The sequence below is a fragment of the Eubalaena glacialis genome, chromosome 2, assembly GCF_028564815.1.
Source record: "Eubalaena glacialis isolate mEubGla1 chromosome 2, mEubGla1.1.hap2.+ XY, whole genome shotgun sequence".
Taxonomy (NCBI): Eukaryota; Metazoa; Chordata; class Mammalia; order Artiodactyla; family Balaenidae; genus Eubalaena; species Eubalaena glacialis.
Genome location: NC_083717.1, coordinates 51180968 through 51199983, shown reverse-complemented (window position 1 = coordinate 51199983; position 19016 = coordinate 51180968). Strand labels below are relative to the sequence as shown.

At 34.1% G+C, this 19016-nt stretch overlaps 1 protein-coding gene across 5 annotated transcripts in view; it reads right to left on the bottom strand.

The window, feature by feature from the left end:
* The window catches only part of MEF2A (myocyte enhancer factor 2A), a 176316-nt gene that overhangs the window by 143387 nt on the left and 13913 nt on the right, over positions 1-19016 (bottom strand). For all 5 annotated transcript variants that reach the window (XM_061179997.1, XM_061179994.1, XM_061179993.1 and 2 more), the window contains exon 2: positions 7473-7557. The gene's annotated coding sequence lies outside the window, so the exon portion shown is untranslated. The remainder of the gene's footprint in view (positions 1-7472; positions 7558-19016) is intronic.

Here is a 19016-nt window from a genome sequence, read left to right as displayed (position 1 = left end):
GTGCTGTTCTAGGTCTAACTTTATCTTTATTTATAAAGATAAATATGATTTGGCATATACCATTATATTCAGAATCAGAAGATTTCTAAATGAATGTGAAAAGAAGTATAGCAATATGGGTAGACATGCAATACAATTAGCAACTGGCATATTTGGTGTTAACATATAATATACACAAGCATGAAATGTATACATTTTACATGTTTTTATTTTTATGTGCTTTGATTTTACTCTGCATAAGTGGAATCACAAATTATGAATTCTTTTGTTTCTAGCTTCTATTGAGAAACATGGTTGTGTTACCTGTGTAGTATGTAGCTGTAGTTCATCCATTTTTATTGTTATAAAGTAAACATATATAAATATATATATATAAACATATCACAATTTTATTCAATCAACTGTTGATGAATATTGCATTGAGTCTGAAGCTACTAAAACACTGCTGCCACCAATATTATCAACATATCTCTTGGTACACATGTTCATTCATTACTCTCGGGGTATACTCACGGAAGGAAATTATTGGGTCACAGGGTAAGCAAGTAACAAACTGTTTCCTAAAGTGGTTGTAGTAACATACATTCCTACCAGCAGTGTTTACTGAGTTGCTATAACACTTAACATCCTCTCCAAAACTTGTACTGTCAATCTACTTTTTAAATTCAGACACTCTAGTGTTTTATGGAGCCTCTTTGCAGTTTTAATTTATATTTCCCAGATTACTAATGAAGTTAAGCACCTTCTTCACATATTTCTTGAATACTTGTATTTCTTTTAGAAAGTGCCTTTAAGGGACTTCCCTGGTGGTCCAGTGGTTAAGACTCCACATTTCCACTGCAGAGGGTGTGAGTTCAATCCCTCATTGGGGAAGTTTCACATGCTGTGTGGTGCAGCCAAAAAAAAAAATAGAAAGTGCCTTTATATGTCTCTTACCCCTTTTTCTATTGGATTTTTTGTCTTTGTCACACTGATGTGCAGAAGTGCTTTGAATATTCTGATACATACATTTTGTCTGTTACATGTGTTGCAAATATCATCTTCCACCCTGCCTTCCCTCTCTATTCTAATGGTGACTTTGCAAGAACAAAATTTCTTAATTTTAAGGTAATCAAACTTATCAATTGTGTTATTTATATCAGCACTTTTTATTTCTTTTTAAGAATATTTTCCTGTCCAGAGATCATGAGCATGTTCTCCTTACATTTAGCTTCTAAAGTTTTACAGTTCTCCCTTTCACACTGAGATGTACAAATCAATCTTTAATTGATTTTTGCATATGGTATGGAGTATGAGTCACATTTTTGCTTTATCACCAATTGTTCCAATATCATTTATTGAATAATTCTTTTCCTACCACTCTAAAGTGCCAGTTTTGTCATAAAGCAAGTGCGCATGTACACAGTGACCCTCTTTCAGACTCTTTATTTCTTTTGTTTATCCTTGTGGCATTATTTCATGAAAGTAATTATTGTAGATTTATAGGCTTTGAGTAGAGAAAGTCTTCTGATTTGATCTTCTTTTTCGTGACTAAGCTATTCTTGGGCAGGCCATAAAATTTCCTTTAAAACACAAAACAGAAACTAATAAAAAATTTTTATAATGTCCATTGGGATTACAACGAATTGAGAATAATGCTCAAAATGGATTATAACCCTCAGAAAAACATAACCTTAATGGATGACCAAATTAACCCCACAGTAAAAGCTGCTCTGGACCAATGCTGACCAAGCTTTTAAAAAAAAAAAAAAGCCTCAAAAGGATTCAGCTGATACCAAGTAACTTAAATGTGTACAAAAACAAAGTTCAACACTATATAAAAAGTGCAAAAAAATCGCTATACCCAACAATGTCCAGCATTCAAACAATGAAAAGCAGGAAATGTGGCCCATAATAACAATAGGCAATCAATATAGAGAACCAGGAATGATAAAGTTAATGGAATTAACAGATGAAGGCATTAAAACAATGATTATAAATAAGTTTTATATGTTAGAAAAGGTAAAGGAAAATAAGAATATGATGAGGAGAAAAATGAAAGAAATAAAACTTCCAGAGATAAAAAATAATTATTAGAAATAAAAAACATACTGGATGGTATTGAGAACAGATTATATATTGAAAAAAAAAAAAATCAGTGAACCTTGAGACATGACATTAACCATCCAAATAAAACAGAGAGGAAAAAAAGAATGAAAAAAAAGGGGGAGTTAAGTGTCAAGACAATCTCAAATGTATAACTGAAATTCCCTCCCCTCCAAAATATCACCTGGGATCAGTGGGATATCTGAAAAAATAGTGGTCAGTATGTTTCTAAATTTGGTTTAAAAAAAAAAAACAAAAACTCAAAAAAACTAAACAGGATTTTCACAGAGAAAAACATATGAAGGCACATTATAATCAAGTGACATCATAATCATAGTCACTAAAAAAGTTGTAAGACTGAAGAGCAGTCAAACAAAAAAGAAAATTTACATATGAGGCAACAAAGTAAAAATAACAGCAGACTTTCTGTCAGAAACTATACAAGCTATTTCAGAAATGACTTCGCAACATACTACCAGAGATAGGGACAAGATAGAAGACCCAATTCATCAAGAATAAATTTTTTTAAAAAGATATGTATGCACCTATTAAAAGAGCTTCAAAATACATGAACCAGTAAGTGAAAGGAGAAACAGACAAATCCACAATTAAAGTTGACTCTTCTCTCAGCAATTACTGTAAACAAATAGAAAATCAGAAGGGATAAATCTTGAAGAACACTATCAATCAATTTGACCTAATATTTTTAGAAAGCTCCACTCAACAGCATACAATTCTTCTTAAGTGTGCACAAAACATTCATTTATACAGACAACATTCTGCACTCTATAATAAACCCACAAAGCACAATATGTTCTTGGACCACAAAAAAATTAAATTAAAAACCTATTAGAGAAAAAGATCTGGAAAATTTAGGAAATATTTGGAAATTATATAGGTCCAAAAAAAATCACAAAGGAGCTTAAAAATTCTTTGAACTCCATGTAAACAAACACACATAAAGAAACTTTGCAGAATGCAGACAGAGAAAAGTTTTAAATATTAAATGCTCCTTTAGAAAAAGTAGGAAGGTCTCGAATACTAGAATGAAAGAGAGAGTATCACTACAGATCCTTCAAACATTAAAAGAATAAAGGAATATAACATGAAACTTCATGCCAATACATTAGACAACTTACATAAAATAGACAAATTCCTTAGAAGACACAAAAAACTAAAACTTATTCAAAAAGAATTAATACAGATCTGAATAGCCCAATATCAATCCCTTCCCACAAAGAAACTCCAAGGCCAGTGGTCTTCGTTGGTAAATTCTACCAAACACTTAAAGAAGAAATAACACCAACTGTATAAAAACCTTTCCAGAAGAGGAAATCTTTCCAACTCACCCTGTTATCCTGATACAAAAACCAGACAAAGACATTATTAAAAAACTACATACCAATGTCTACTATGAACACAGATGAAAAAAACCTCTCATTAACACAAATCTGAACTTACACAACAATTTAACTCAAAATTACCTTTATTTCAAGATACCAGAAAACATTCACATATTTGCAATTTTTGTCTATTATCTGTATCTGTAACAACTTTCTTCAAGGTTTCAACATCGGAATTATTTTATGCCTTTGTATCACAGACCTAAAGAGATTGAAAGTGAGATAATTCTTGGGATAGCTCACCAAAATAAATGGTTTCTTAATATAAAAAATTTAACCCAGCAATATATAAAAAGTATTAACACATCATGACCAAGTGGGGATTATCTCAGAAATGCATGATTTATTCATTCAATATTCAAAAATCAATCAACTACATTAACAGACAAAAGGAAAAAAACCATGTGATCATCTCAAGATGCAGAAAAAGCATCTGATAAAAATTCATTTGATAAAAATACTCACTGATAATAAGAAAAAAAATACTCTCAGCAAACTAGGAATATAAGGGAATTTCTTCAATCTGATAAAGGGTATCTATAAAAAACCTACAGCTAACATCATACTTAATGGTAAAAGCCTGGATGGTTTTGACCTAAGATCAACAGTAAGGCAACAGGGATTTATTTCCCTGGTGGCACAGTGGTTAAGAATCCACCTGCCAATGCAGGGGACATGGGTTCAAGCCCTGCTCCGGGAAGATCCCACATGCCATGGAGCAACTAAGCCTGTGCACCACAACTACTGAGCCTGCACTCTAGAGCCCGTGAGCCACAACTACTGAAGCCCGCATGCCTAGAGCCCATGCTCTGCAACAAAGAGAAGCCACCGCAATGAGAAGCCCGTGCACCACAACAAAGCCCATGTGCAGCAACAAAGACCCAACACAGCAATGAAGACCCAACACAGCCATAAATAAATAAATAAATAGATAAATAAATAAATAAGAGTAAGGCAACAATGTGAGCCCACCACTTCTATTCAACATTGCACTGGGACTACTAGGCAGTGCAATAAAGCAAGCAAAAGAAATAAAAGGTACAAAAATTGAAAAGGTAGAGGTAAAACAGTCTTTACTCACAGACAAGATGATGGTCTACACAGAACATTTGAAGGAATACACAAAACTGCCACCAGAACTAGTGAGTTTAGCAGAATCATAAATTACAAAGGTTTATGTAAAAATCTATTATGTTTCTATACACTAACAACAAACAATCAGGAACTGATTTTAAGATGCCATTTACAATAACATAAAAATAGAAAACAGAGATCAATTCAACAAAATACGTGTAATACCTTTACACTGAAAACTACAAAATACTGCCGAGAAACTAAAGACAGCTTAAATGGAGAAAGATACCAAATTCACACATCAGAAGACTCAACATCCTTAAGAGATTAATTCTCTCCCTATCAGCCTCTAAAAGCATTCATAATCAAAATCCCATTGAGGCTTTTTTGTAGAAAATGACAAGCTAATTCTAAAATACATAGAGAGAAATGGAAAGGACTTAGAATAGAAAAACAGCTTTGAAACAGAAGAGCAAACTTGGAGGATTTACACTACCTGATTTTAATATAAAGCTATGGTAATCAAGACAGTACAGTATTGTCATAAGGACAGATACATAAATCAATAGAACATAATACAGTCCTGAAATAGACCCCCATATAATGTCAACTGATCTGCAGCAAAGGTGCCAAGGTAGTAATTCAGTAGGGGAAAATACAACCTTTTCAAAAACGCTTCTTGAACAATTTGATTTTCATATGCAAAGAAATAAATCTCACCCCTTACCTAATACCATATACAAAAATTAACTCAGGGCTTCCCTGGTGGCGCAGTGGTTGAGAATCTGACTGCCAATGCACGGGACACGGGTTCGAGCCCCGGTCTGGGAAGATCTCACATGCCGCGGGGCAACTAGGCCCGTGAGCCACAACTACTGAGCCTGCACGTCTGGAGCCTGTGCTCCGCAACAAGAGAGGCTGCGATAGTGAGAAGCCCGCGCACCACGATGAAGAGTGGCCCCCGCTCGCCGCAACTAGAGAAAGCCTGCGCACAGAAACGAAGACCCAACACAGCCAAAACTAAATAAATAAATAAATAAATAAACTCCAATCTCTAAAAAAGAAAAAAAATTAACTCAAGGGGGACCAAACACTTAAAATACAAGAGCCCAAAGCAGTTTCAAGACATGAAAGAAAAGAAAAAAGGTAGAAAAAATTTTGCCCAATGTCTGTGCCAACTTCTCCAATTTCTACTCAGAATTAGGGCAGAGTTATAGGGAAAACAAATCTGAGGTTCTTCAGTCAACATTTGAACCTACTCAAAAGGAAAAGAGTGTTCCCCATCTAAGTACTCAGAGTACCTCCAAAACAAGTAGCTCTTAACTCAGTCACAGCCCTCAGAACCATGCAAAACCTGCCATAAAGAATAAGACACTGTTTATATCTTCAGAACTTAGTGAAAGAAGTATCATAGAGGATACCCTAAAGCTTAAATATAACCCAAATATAACAACTGAAGTTATGCTCACAGCCATCACGGAGGTTCAGAGAAGGTACAGAATTATAGGGAAATTATAGGGGAAATTCTCTGGAATGACAATGTCTAAATTCCTATAGTGCTTTAATTCAAATCACTCAGTATTGAGCAGTTAGTGAACAAAATATATATATATATGAGAAATGTAAAAAAGATGAGAAGAGAAAACAAAACAAATAAACATTGAAAGATATACAGAAGACTAACCAAGGTTTATATTTTAAAATGTGAACTAAACTTCATTATTCCCATCCTTCCTGTACATATACAATTTTTCGACTGAAGGATACTTTTCAATTGGAAAAACAATACCTTTTCCCCTAGTTCCCCAAACTGAAGGATATCATAAAATGGGCTGTTCTGCAGTCAAGGTTTAAGAAGAAAAATATACGGGCATTAGAAACTGACATTGGAATAAAGTATTTTAACAAAAAACTCATTTTGTAAGCTCATAAAAGTTCTACCATTTAATAATTCAAGAAAAAATTTAAACATTAAACAGCAGAAGTATTCTTAAAACAAGAATAACAACAAGAGCAAATATTGTAAGTAGCTTTCCCAAGTTTTTACTGACATAACCATCAGGCTTGATCAACTGTATCTAACATTCAGAATGTTAAGGTTAACATATTCTATATGACACACCAAAAACTATCCCCTAACATTTTCTGAAATTACATTATGTTAAAATATCCTAGTATTAATATAATTCTTTTCCATTTTGAATAGAAGGTAGAATTCAAGTGAAGTTTCACTTATGAAAGCTTTTTGAGGAGAACTACACATCTTACTAGCATACTGGAACCATTAACCTAGGCCAATGTAAGTTTTTAAATCAAAATTGCCTACTCCAGAGCTTTGCAAATATGGGCCTACGACTTAAGGCAAAAAATTCAAAGTCACAAAAAAAGTCTACATTTTAAAAAGATTTCTTAAATTTGCTTAATTTTTTTCTTCAACCCTTCCACCTTTCAAGAGATATGGCTAGATTTGTCCACTTTGTCTTTCATTTGAAAATCTCTCCTCATAATATGTAACTCACGTCCTCAAACCCTCTCTTCCTCCAACTTACTGTCACAGTAAATATGGACTTTAGATTTTTTTCCCTTATTTTCAAATACATGTAATGGACATGGAAAATGGAAGTGGAAAAGATGTAAAAATATGGGATTATCTCAGCAGTGCCACTATATGAGAAACTGTCACTATACCACATCATGTATATTTTGTGTGTGTGTGTGTATATACACATACATATATATGTATATTCAACAGGATTTTATGAATTTCCTTAATTAATCTACCTTAATCCCCAAAATAAACTCCAAAATGACTGCTATTCAAGCTCACAAGGCAGTCTTATTTACAAAAAAAAAAAAATTCCCATTGTGTTTATTTACTTCATAACATAGAAAAAAGGAAAAATGTCTTACCAGAAATGATGTATCAGCAAAAAGTGCACTTAGATGTGATCCTTGCAGAGAATTCTTCTTTGTTACTTTTTCACAAAATCCAATTCTTTAATAAAGAAAAAAATATTAGATGGGTTAGTAATTATTCTTAAGTCTAAAACAAAATTAAATATAATTTCATTACTACAAATTTCAACAATCAACAGATACTTCCACTAATACTTACTGACTAACAGAAAAATAAATTTTTTAAAATTTGGCTAATAACACAATGTTAGCCAATTGGGCATTGCTAATGTCACTAATCCATTTTTTTCAGGAAGTATTACTTAAACGTTCAGCAATATTCTATCCACGCCAAGATTCACAAATTGGTGTCCTAGGTCCCACTTTCCTACCCTCTATATCACATGATATACTTTATATTTAACTGGTATACACAGCCTACTGAATTTATAAAATAAATTTTGATATATACATTTGTGTATACAAATGCTATGTGTATACTTAGAGCTTTTACTCTTTTAAAGGGAACAATGAAATGAAAATGAACATAAAAATGCCAAAAACAAATATAAAACTGATTAATGTCAATAATTCACATAAATAAAGGAACACTAATAAATGCTAACCAATGGAGTAGTGCATAAAGAATAATCCAGTCCTGCTACACTTTTGCTTGGAAATAGTAGCAATACACTTAGGTAGAAAGAGAAAGATGGTAAAAGCCTCTCCTCACCCTGACTGGCCAGGATCAATTTATGATGCTAATCTAATAATTTAGAATTACATGATTGGGTAATTATGACAATCCCCAAGTAAATCTGCTTCATCAAATGAAAATGGTAATTTCTCCACACAAACACCAGTCTTTTGAATCTTGTTCAGCAATACTAATTATTGTGATACTACAATTTTGTTTGTATTTGAAATGTATAGAGGCGGGGTGGGGGGGGAGCCACAGTCTGCCAAATATTTTTTATATTAACGAATTAAGCATTAAAAGCTTTAACTTTAAAACACACACATACACACACACACACACACACACACAAATAAGCCTTTTTTTTTTGCCAAGGTTAAAAGGAGCTTGCTTTAAAAAGCCAATTTCAGCTTTTAGTCTAATTGTACCGAAATACAGAACAGAGCAATCTCCTCAAACACCAATACATTACCAGTTTCTAAAATCCAATAATTCAAAGTGAAACTATTTTTCATGTGTTCTCATTCTAAACAAAACTAATTATTTTTAAATGTATTTTGACACCAGCTTTGTGTCACTGTCACAGTAGGAATTAAAGTTTGGCAATTTGACCCATGGTAAATAACAGATTAAATAAAAATTTGATAATTATCCACGTGGTACATATTCTTATATCAAAAAATATTAATTCCTCAGTTCTATAAATTAACTGTTATTGACAAGTTTGTTTTGTACACAGTTCTCAAATAGTTTCTAAAAGGCAATATTCTAAAAACCAAGTTTTTATAGGTCGTTTATAACAATCTATAAAGAAATACACTCTCACCTTCAAAAAATAAAACCAAAACTAAAATGTTAGTGCTACAGCCAGTTATCATTAAATTTCACATACTGAACATCCAAAATCCCATTACTCTGTCCAGGTAAGAGCTAGACAACCTGTACCTCTAACAGCTATCTTTCCCAAACCTGGTCCTAACTAATTTCCTAGCTCCCTCTACTTCTAATTAACCTACACTGTTGTTAACCTGGACTACAAGCCATTGCACAAACTGTCAAACTCTGTAATTTTGTTCAAGATTTTACCTCTACCTGGAAACAACCTTCCTTATCTGGATCAAACATCCAGTTCAATTGACACCTTCTGTGAGGGCATCCTCAGGTATCCTTTACCACCATCATCACCATCACTTACATGGGGCAAAATAACTATAGTTAGTTTTGTAGATATGAGTCTCTTCTATTATACTACATGCTTTTTAAGAGAAAGAACTTTTTTGTACTTTTTTCATTTCTATATCCCCAATATCTAGTCAATACCTGGCACACAATTCAACATTATCCATTCAGAAAACATTTACTGGGCATCCAATATACTCCCGACACTTCTCTAGGTGCTAGGAATAAATCCCTATATCTATTCCCGACTTTATGGAGTTTACATTCTAGTGGGGGAGACCTACAGCACACAGTGAATAAGGGATATATAGTGTATACAGCAGGTTTGTGGAAAGTCCTTAATGAGAAAAAAATAAAGCAGGGAAGGAAGTACTGTCATAGGGAGGGGATTAAAATTTGAGAAAAGGTGTCCAAGAAAGGCCTAACATAACAATAATAGTAATAATAACTGCAACAGCAGCAATAACATTTGAGTATTTATCATATGCTAATCAGTAGCCTAATTGCTTTACATATATTAAGTGATGTAAAGCCAACAATAACCTCACTATTATCCTTAAGAGGAAACTGAAATACTAAGAAGCAGCTAGCCAAGGTCACACAGCTAAACCAGTAAAGTGGTAAAGCCAGGATTAGAACCCAGGCATGCTTTTAACAACTACACATAACCACAGTTCAGTTAATGCTTTTGTTGAATAAATTTAATAAGTGAAATAAATGAATGCATACTATAGCAACAGACTCAAAAGAGAGCAAAGCATATCAGTCTCAGAGGACTGATACACTTGAGCGGCTTCAGATATACAATGAACATCAATACCTATATATGAAGACATCCTGACAAATAACAAGTCGGTGCCTGCTGTGAACAAAAATTATAAACAGTGATAATTCCTCTATAACTTTAAAAATACATTTTAAGCTCCTATATGAGAATTACCAGAACTAAAAATTACACAAACAATATCACAAGAAGCACATGGAGAGGTCATTTAAAAAAAAAAAAAAGAAAACTTTTAAAAAAGGTCCTCTGAAACAAATGAGACCTTTGAAGCCATTACCATTTCAGTGATAAATGTTGAATATCATATTTTATACTGTGGCACAAGTTACTGTCATCTTCCAGTTTTCCATATTAATAAAAAAGGGTTAAATGAAATGACCAAGGTTCAAAACTCCTTTCTTCAAATGTCCCAAATATGCTTTATAAAGCAAACAGACGAAACCCAGCACAACTGCTGATAACTGAAGACCTGAATGACCTAAAATAAGTAATTTGCTCCCTAACTCCTATCTCTTGCCATATTAGCTGGTTATTTAAGTGCCTAATCAGTGAATGCCAATAAACTAGAAAGCAAAGTGAAACCAAAGTGCTGCTGACATACTGACATTCCTAGTTTCAAATCTTGAGGGCCTAAAAAGTATCTCCTCAAATCTTGATTAAAATTTTCGATACAATTATGAAGAAAATTACTGCTTTATGTTTGGAAATTATCAAAGTTTCTGCCTTGAGCATAACGTAGTGTGAAAGAAAATAGGTTTCTATATGAAAACAAACAGCTTTAAAAATCAATCCAGAGTAAGATAAAAATGAAGCAGGCAAAAAAAACCCAAAAACATAAAGTACAGTCTATAAACACAATACAAAGTATTTATTTGCTCAAAGATGAATTTCATTTTGTAATCAAAACTGAGGTTTAAAAATGGTGTTTTTAATTCATGTGCTCATATGTGGTCATCAACTTACTCATGCCTTAAAAAGATTTTTGCTACTAGCCATGATGTGGTAACTAGTACCAGTCATGCTCTCCCAGTGAACTCAACGAGAAAACTGATCATATATATATATATATATATATATATATATATATATATATATATATATAACTATAATTTTAAAACACTGGACAACAAGGAGCTCAGCACTGCAACACCTGAGAAAACGGAAAGTGTCCCCTACAACAGGGGTCCCCAACCCCGGGGGCCACGGACCACAACTGGCCTGCAGCCTGTTAGGAACCGGGCCGCAGAGCAGGTGAGCGGTGGTTGAGGGAGTGAGCGAAGCTTCATCTGCCACTCCCCATCACTTGCATTTCCACCTGAACCATCCCCCGCATCCCATCAAAAAATTGTCTTCCACAAAACCGGTCTCTGGTGCCAAAAAGGTTGGGGACCGCAACCCTACAATGAAGAGTCAGGAGAGCAGTGCAGAAATGAGAAGCCAAGCAGAATATGGTGGACTAAGTGAGTAAAAGAGACAGAAACTGAAATTTAGGGAGGCTAAGGAAGCCGGAAACTGTGGGAAAGTAATAGAGAGGATAGAGTTCAAGAAGACAAAGTGCACCTGAAATTTGCACAGAGGATTCTACAGCAGCTCCGTCCAAAACAAACATAACATGAGCCCAAAATATAATTTAAAATTTTCTAATAATCACATTTTAAAAGTAAAATGGGGTTTCCCTGGTGGCACAGTGGTTAAGAATCCGCCTGCCAATGCAGGGGACACGGGATCGATCCCTGGCCCAGGAAGATTCCACATGCCTCGGAGCAACTAAGCTCATGCGCCACAACTACTGAGCCTGTGCTCTAGAGCCTGTGCTCTGCAACAAGAGAAGCCACGACAATGAGAAGCACGCGCACCATAACGAAGAGTAGTCCCCACCTGCCTCAACGAGAGAAAGCCCATGCACAGCAATGAAGACCCAACATAGCCAAAATTTAAAAATAAGTAAAATTAAAAAAAAAAAAGTAAAATGAAGCAGGTGAAACTAATTTTAACATAATTCCTTTAACCGGAATGCTCAAAATGTTATCATTTCAGAATACAATTGATTTAAAAAACAGATATTTTACATTTTTTTTCTGTAAGTTTCTGAAATTCAGTATGTTTTATACTTACAGAATATTTAAATTTGAACTAGCCACAATTCAAGCTCTCAAAAGCCACATGTGGCTAATTGCTATCATATTTGACAACACAGTTTTTTGCTGAATATAAAGCTGCAGCATTAGTAAAGTGAAACTCTACAAGGCCAGACAAAGAACAATAACTAGGAAGCAGTAGGCTCAAAAGTTACCAGAGGTTACATAAGATTTGGAGATGTTCAAATTCCAACTAGAGGAGAGAAAAATCTCATTGAAACCTGGCGCAATGAGTAGACGTTGAAGCAGAATCACCTCCTTCACAGTAGTGCTAAACTACTACTACTTTTTCATAAGAAATGGAATACACTGCCAAAACAAAATTTAAGCCTGTTAAGAAAAAACCAACAAAATCCAGACAACAGCATGATGAACATCCAAGAGTCAATCAAAACTTACTCAACATAAGAAACCAGAAAAATGTGTAAGCTATACCAGGGGAAAAAAACCTGACCAAAAAAACAGATCCAGAAACAAGATGATATCTTTAAAGACATAAACTTTAAAATTTTATAAATATACTAAAGGATTTAATGAAAAACAGAAAAAATGACAATTATTTTGAAAAGAATCAGATGAATTTCTAAAGATGGAAAATATAGTATCTCAAATAAAAAACAACTAGATAGACTTGGCAACAGATTCGACAGTGTAGGAAAAAAAGATCCCTAAATTGAAGATGTGAAAATAGAAAGCAAAAAAAGAAACAAAGAACAGAGCATCAAGGACCTGTGAGACTATCAAGGGCAGTCTAAAAATGGTGTAATTGTAGTCCCAGAAGGATAGAGAGAGAAAAAATATCTGAAGAAACAAAGGCCAAAGAATTTCCAAATCTGAGGAAAACTGAACCCATATATTCAAGAAACTCAAGGAACAGAAAACAAGTTAAGCACACAGAAACTGTACCAAGGCACATAATTAACAATCAAACTGCTGAAATCCAGTAATATAAAGAAAATCTTAAAAGCAACCAAAGTGAGGGGAAGACACATTACATATAGAGGAACAAAGGTAAGAATTACCACAGACTCCTTGCAGAAAGTAATGCGAACAAGTTTAAGCAAAGGAATAACGCCTTTAAAGTGCTAAGAAGAAAAAAAAAACCTGTAAACTGAAATCTACATAAAGCAAAAATATCCTTCACAGATGGAGAAATAAAAACATTTTCAGACAAACAAAAGCTGAGAATCTGTCAACAGAATGAACCCTAATGTAAACCATGGACTTAGTTAATAATAATGCATCAATATCAACTCTAACAAATGTACCATCCCAATGCAATATGTTAATAATAGGGAAGGGGGAGAGACGAGAGCGAGAAAGAGAGTATATAGGAACTCTGTACTTCCTGTTCAGTTTTTCTGTAAACCTAAAACTGCTCTGAGAAACAACAGATAGAAACCTATTTCTACAGAAAGGAAGACCAATAGAAATGATAAGTATGTGAGTTTACCTTTTATTTTCTTACTTTTACTTTTTAAAGAGATAATGGTTTTTAAAGCAAACGTAGCAATAATGTATAAAAATAAAAACATGCAGCATAAAATGGATGACAAAAATAGCACAAGAATGAGGGGGAGAAAATTTTGTTTCCAAATTGGAAACAACCAAAATGTCCATGAAAGGTGAATGGAGAAATTGTGCTATAAACATATAAAGGAACACTAGGCAACAGTAAACTGGAACAAAATACTGATAGACACAAACACGATGAATTGCAAAAACATTTTGGTGAGGGAAAAAATCCAGACATTAAAGAGTACATACTGTATGATTCCATTTAGGAATAAATTTGCAAAACTTTGAGCAACCACCAAATACATACAAAGATCACACATTACGAAAGCAGATACTCAACACAGAGAAGCTATACATACGTAGTTAAAAGATTTTTCTGACTTTACAAAGTTAAGATCAAGAACAATCATCATTATCTTCTGAGTTTTAGTTTCCTCATCTGTAAAACAGTGTAGTAATAGTTTGTATACTTCATAAATTTAGTTGTTAAATTAATTAAATAGTTATTATTAAATAAGCATATATGCTACGCTATTACTTCGCATAGTGCCAGTATGAGCTCAGTAAGTGCTAGCTTCGTAAAGAAATAACCCAGAAAAGGGGGCAAATGGAACAAATGGAGACTGCCACTGGAAGTCAATTGGTTAGCAACGTTCCTATTAAAGAGTCATCACTGTTGAAGAAATCAGAAAGGCAAACACTACATACAGCAAAAGCCAAATGAGAAGTTTTGGAATATATTTGGAATCATTTAATATGACTCTAGAACTGAAAACGATACTACTAAGGCCTTAAAAGAATAGATTTATAAACATATAAAAAGACTAAGCCACAAGAAACAATATCTTCAAGTCAGTTAATTTCACAGAAGCAAGCATTTAAGAAAGTGATTTCAAGCACACACGAAACTAGGGACTGTTCCAATTACAGGAGGTAAAAAGATGACACAAATGTGAGTAGGTGTGAACAAAAAGAGCAAAGCAGGGTGTAGGATGGATAGATGGGCAGAACACAATTATGCGCTACCTTGAAAACAGGAAAACATTTGAATTTAATATGACAAAAAATACACAAATAAGAGGAAGGCAAGACTAATCCTGTCAAGTGGAATAATGCACAATTCCAGCCTCAGTGTTAGGTAAGGTTAAAAAGCTGGGTTCTTTTACAGTGCCCACTAAAACACAACCTATCACATTCTTAGCCAGCAAACAGAGAGGGTAGCATTGGTGTTACAATGTGATAGTATACTAATGCCAGAAATGCCTATTTTCCCCCATGCGCTTCCACCTCCATCTATATCTCCCAAAGTACCCATTAGGTCCAAAACATCTCTTCACACAGCCTCAGTTCTTTTTTAAAAAATAAAAAAGCAAACAGCTTTACTGAGATATAATTCACATGCCATACAATTCACCCATTTAAAGCATACACCTGAATTTTTTTATATTCACAGGAATGTGCAACCATCACCACTAATCCCAGAACATTTTCATCACTCTTAAAAGAAACCTGTACCCATTAGCAGTCACTCCCCATTCCCTATTCCCACCCCACACCCCAGCCCTAAGCAGTGAGGCATCTTTTTGTCTCTATAGAATTGCCTATTCTGGACATTTCATATAAATTGAACCATATAATATATAATCTTCCATGACTAGCTTATTTCACTTAACAATGTTTTCAAGATCCATCCATGTTGTGGCATGCATTCATACTTCATCCTTTTTTATTGCCAAATAATATTCTACTGTATGGAAGCAACACATTTTATTTATTCATTCATCAGCTGATGGACATTTGTTTCCACTTTTTGCCTATTATTAGTAATGGTGCTATGAGCACTGGTATACAAGCTTCTGTGTGGGTATCTGTGTTTATTTTTAGCTTCTACTCTTATAATAAAATAACTTAGAGTGCCTTCACATTTTCTTTTCTATCATCCTACTTCATTATGATATCTAACATCTTCCCCATAACGATACGCATACCGGTGGTTATGCCACAATAAGGCATTTTAGGTAAATTACTAGTTCCTATTTTATTTTCCCAAATAATTTATCACCCCCCAATCTATAATCAGCAACCATACTGACAGCGTTCACATTGATATTTAATATTTATTACATGTTCTGATAATGCTATCATTCATCAAGTGGAGGATGTAACTTCTCAAATGCTAAAGTTCCATTTGTTCTACGCACCTCAACCCAAACTAAGGGCTAACAACACTCTTCGTATTTCTTGTCAGGCGTATAGTTACTGGAACCTATCATTTTTACAGTCCTCAACCACCTACACCCCAATAACAAAGAGTATATTTTGTCCACAAAAAAAAAAAGTTCAAAAACAAGCACACTTTAAAATGTGACACTAGGCACTTAACATAAAAAATGGCCAAATATACATCACTTTGGTTAAAGTCTGGTAAGCTGGCAAAGTGTGTCAAACAGATGTCCATATTAATAAGGATGTTGGCCAGAATCTAGAAAAAGCTTGAACACCATATTTGCGATATTCTGCAACTTCCTAAAGTTTTGAACTGGAAGAGGCCTCAGAGGTCTTTTTAGAAACACAAACTCTAAAACTTAACAGAAATGAAATGGAATCCAGGAGTAATATCCAGACTACCAGTCTAATCCGCATCAAAACAGGATTCTACCCATTTCAAACAAACAAATAGTAACAACAAAAACATCTGCACTAATGGAAAAGAAGAAATCCAAACAACCCTAAAGTTATCCTGAAAGATGGATACTATAACTTGGGATTTTTATGGCAAATAATTTGATACTTCTAAAGTGCTGCTTTGAACCTTAAAATAGAGAGAGGGGGCTTCAGATTATCCTCATAGTACTACCTTTCCTTGCAGTCTGGTATGCCTTCTTAAGTGGAAGAAAATTGGGAAGAGTTAAAGCTACTGCCCTAAGAACTATATACATCATCTACTACTTGTTACACTGACAACAAATCCTAGGATAGTTGTGGCAATTATAAATCACTGTAACATTTTACTTCCCTGCTAAGTAGATGCATGGGAGTCCATGTGTCAAAATTTCATCTACTGTATCTCACAGCAGAAAAAATGTTGAGAACTACTGATCTAGACCAGCAGTATTAAAGACTTGAAGTTCAGTCCAAAACCTTAGTTCAGCCCAAATCCTCATGTAAAATCTAGGATCATTTGAAAGACAGAAACTTAATACATTACTATATATTTACTGAGAATCTACATGAAAAGAATGCAAGAACAACTAAGACACAAGCATAAAAAGCTTTAATGCACTGTGTATACACCTACTCCCTTTATTATAAGGTCAAATATGGTAAGTACAATAAGACAGATACAAAGTACTATGAGGATTTCAAAAGAAAACTCTTCTAATTGGAAGGAATCAGTTCTTTATGGAAAGCACAGCATTTGGCCTGACCTGGGAAAGAAGACCAAGAAGTGAGATACAGAGGAGAATGAGAAAAGAATAATCTATCTTTATTCATGTCTTCTACTTGAAAGGCATATATTCCCACCAATTTCCTTCAAACAATCAAATTAAGAATGAGGCTAGCACTGTCCTTTCAAACAAGTGTTGTTGAGCATTATTCTTTAAGGAACCAAGCTTTATTAATAAGGAAGGACATAATGTCATCTTTGTTATCTTGTTATATGGGCATATTAAAGACGGCCCTGGTCACTTCCAAGCTTAAAAGACTTTTCAACAGCTCTTCCTTAGCTGAAGAACAAAGTCCAAACTGCTCAACATCCAACGTGCTCTACAATCTGGTCTCAAGCTCTCTTTCCCACTTTACCATCTTCTACTTCTGAAACACCCTCCAATCTAGCCAAACTGTGTCCAATACATACCTCTCACTTTTCTGTTTTAGTTCTTTTGCTCAAAATGATTTCTCTATGTGAAATATCTTTTCTACACCTCTGACAATAAAACCTGACATCCAGCTCAAATATCAATTCTTTCATGAAGCATTCCCTGGTCACTTCTGAACTCTTCCTTCCCTGAACTCCCTAATCCATGCCTTGTGTCTAAGATTTACACATCACTTGGTAATTAATGTAGCATAGTAATTAATGGGGTTTTACCCTTTGTACACCATTACCTACTAGAAGCAAAGAGCTATATCTTAAATGTGTTTATATTTCTGCATCAACAATACAGAAACAATAGTTAAAGTAGTGAGAAAAGAAAAGGAATAGAGTCCAAAGGAAGGGGCAAGGGAGCAGAGCAATGGACATTGCTTTGGGGCTACCATATTTACCAGCTGAAAGAAAAGGGGTAGGGCAGTAAAAAGAAATTGTATAGACAGCCTGTCATTACTTAAGACTTCGGGAAGCTACGAAAAAAGAAATGAAAGCTCATATATGAGGTTCCAAAGACAGACAGCTGGGCATAGGTACTGACTGCCTTTAAACACCATCAAAAAGCCAGGTGGAGAATTCCAAAAACACATCATTAATAGCAAAGGGTTTAATTTATATTATGAAAGATTTCTGCTGTTTAAAGTCAATATGCCTTTTAATTTTGGTTTATATTTTTTAAAAGAAATGTATAATGACTAATGGAACAAGTCAATTTCTACCCCAACGTAAAACACTGACAAAAAAACTTGTTAATTCTAGTGAAAGAAATGCTTAAAGGTAATAAATATTTTAAGCAACTAAATTCTAGAAACCAAGCATAAAGAACTTCCACACATAACTCCAACTTTATGTTAAATTTCTCATGTTAAAAAGACATAGATATAAAGCATATAAGACAGAACCAATTAACTTCAGCTACAATCAACAGATACAGTGCCATCTTATTAAACACAATAAAAGTGCACAGCCAAGAAATAACACGACACCTACAATTTATTGTAATCAAAGGAGAACAGTTCAATCATAAAATAAAACTGAGAAAGCCAAAAGAGCAGAAAAAGAAAGAGAAGAGATACAAGTAGTTTAACTTTCAAAGAAGTTAACATCTATCAGATCAATTCCCAAGTTTAGAAGTTACCTTTCTAAAAAAAAAAAAAAAAAAAAAAAACTACTATCCTACTAACAGAACCAGCAAGGAAACAAGTAGAATGGATAAATAAACTGTGAAGTAGTCATACAATGGCATGTGAGGTCATGGAAAATAAATGGACTTTAGCTACATGTACTAATAGTAACCTGCTTAAGAATATAGGCCAAGAGAATAATAACCACAAATTCTTAATAATTCTTAATCCTGGGGTTAGAGATAGAA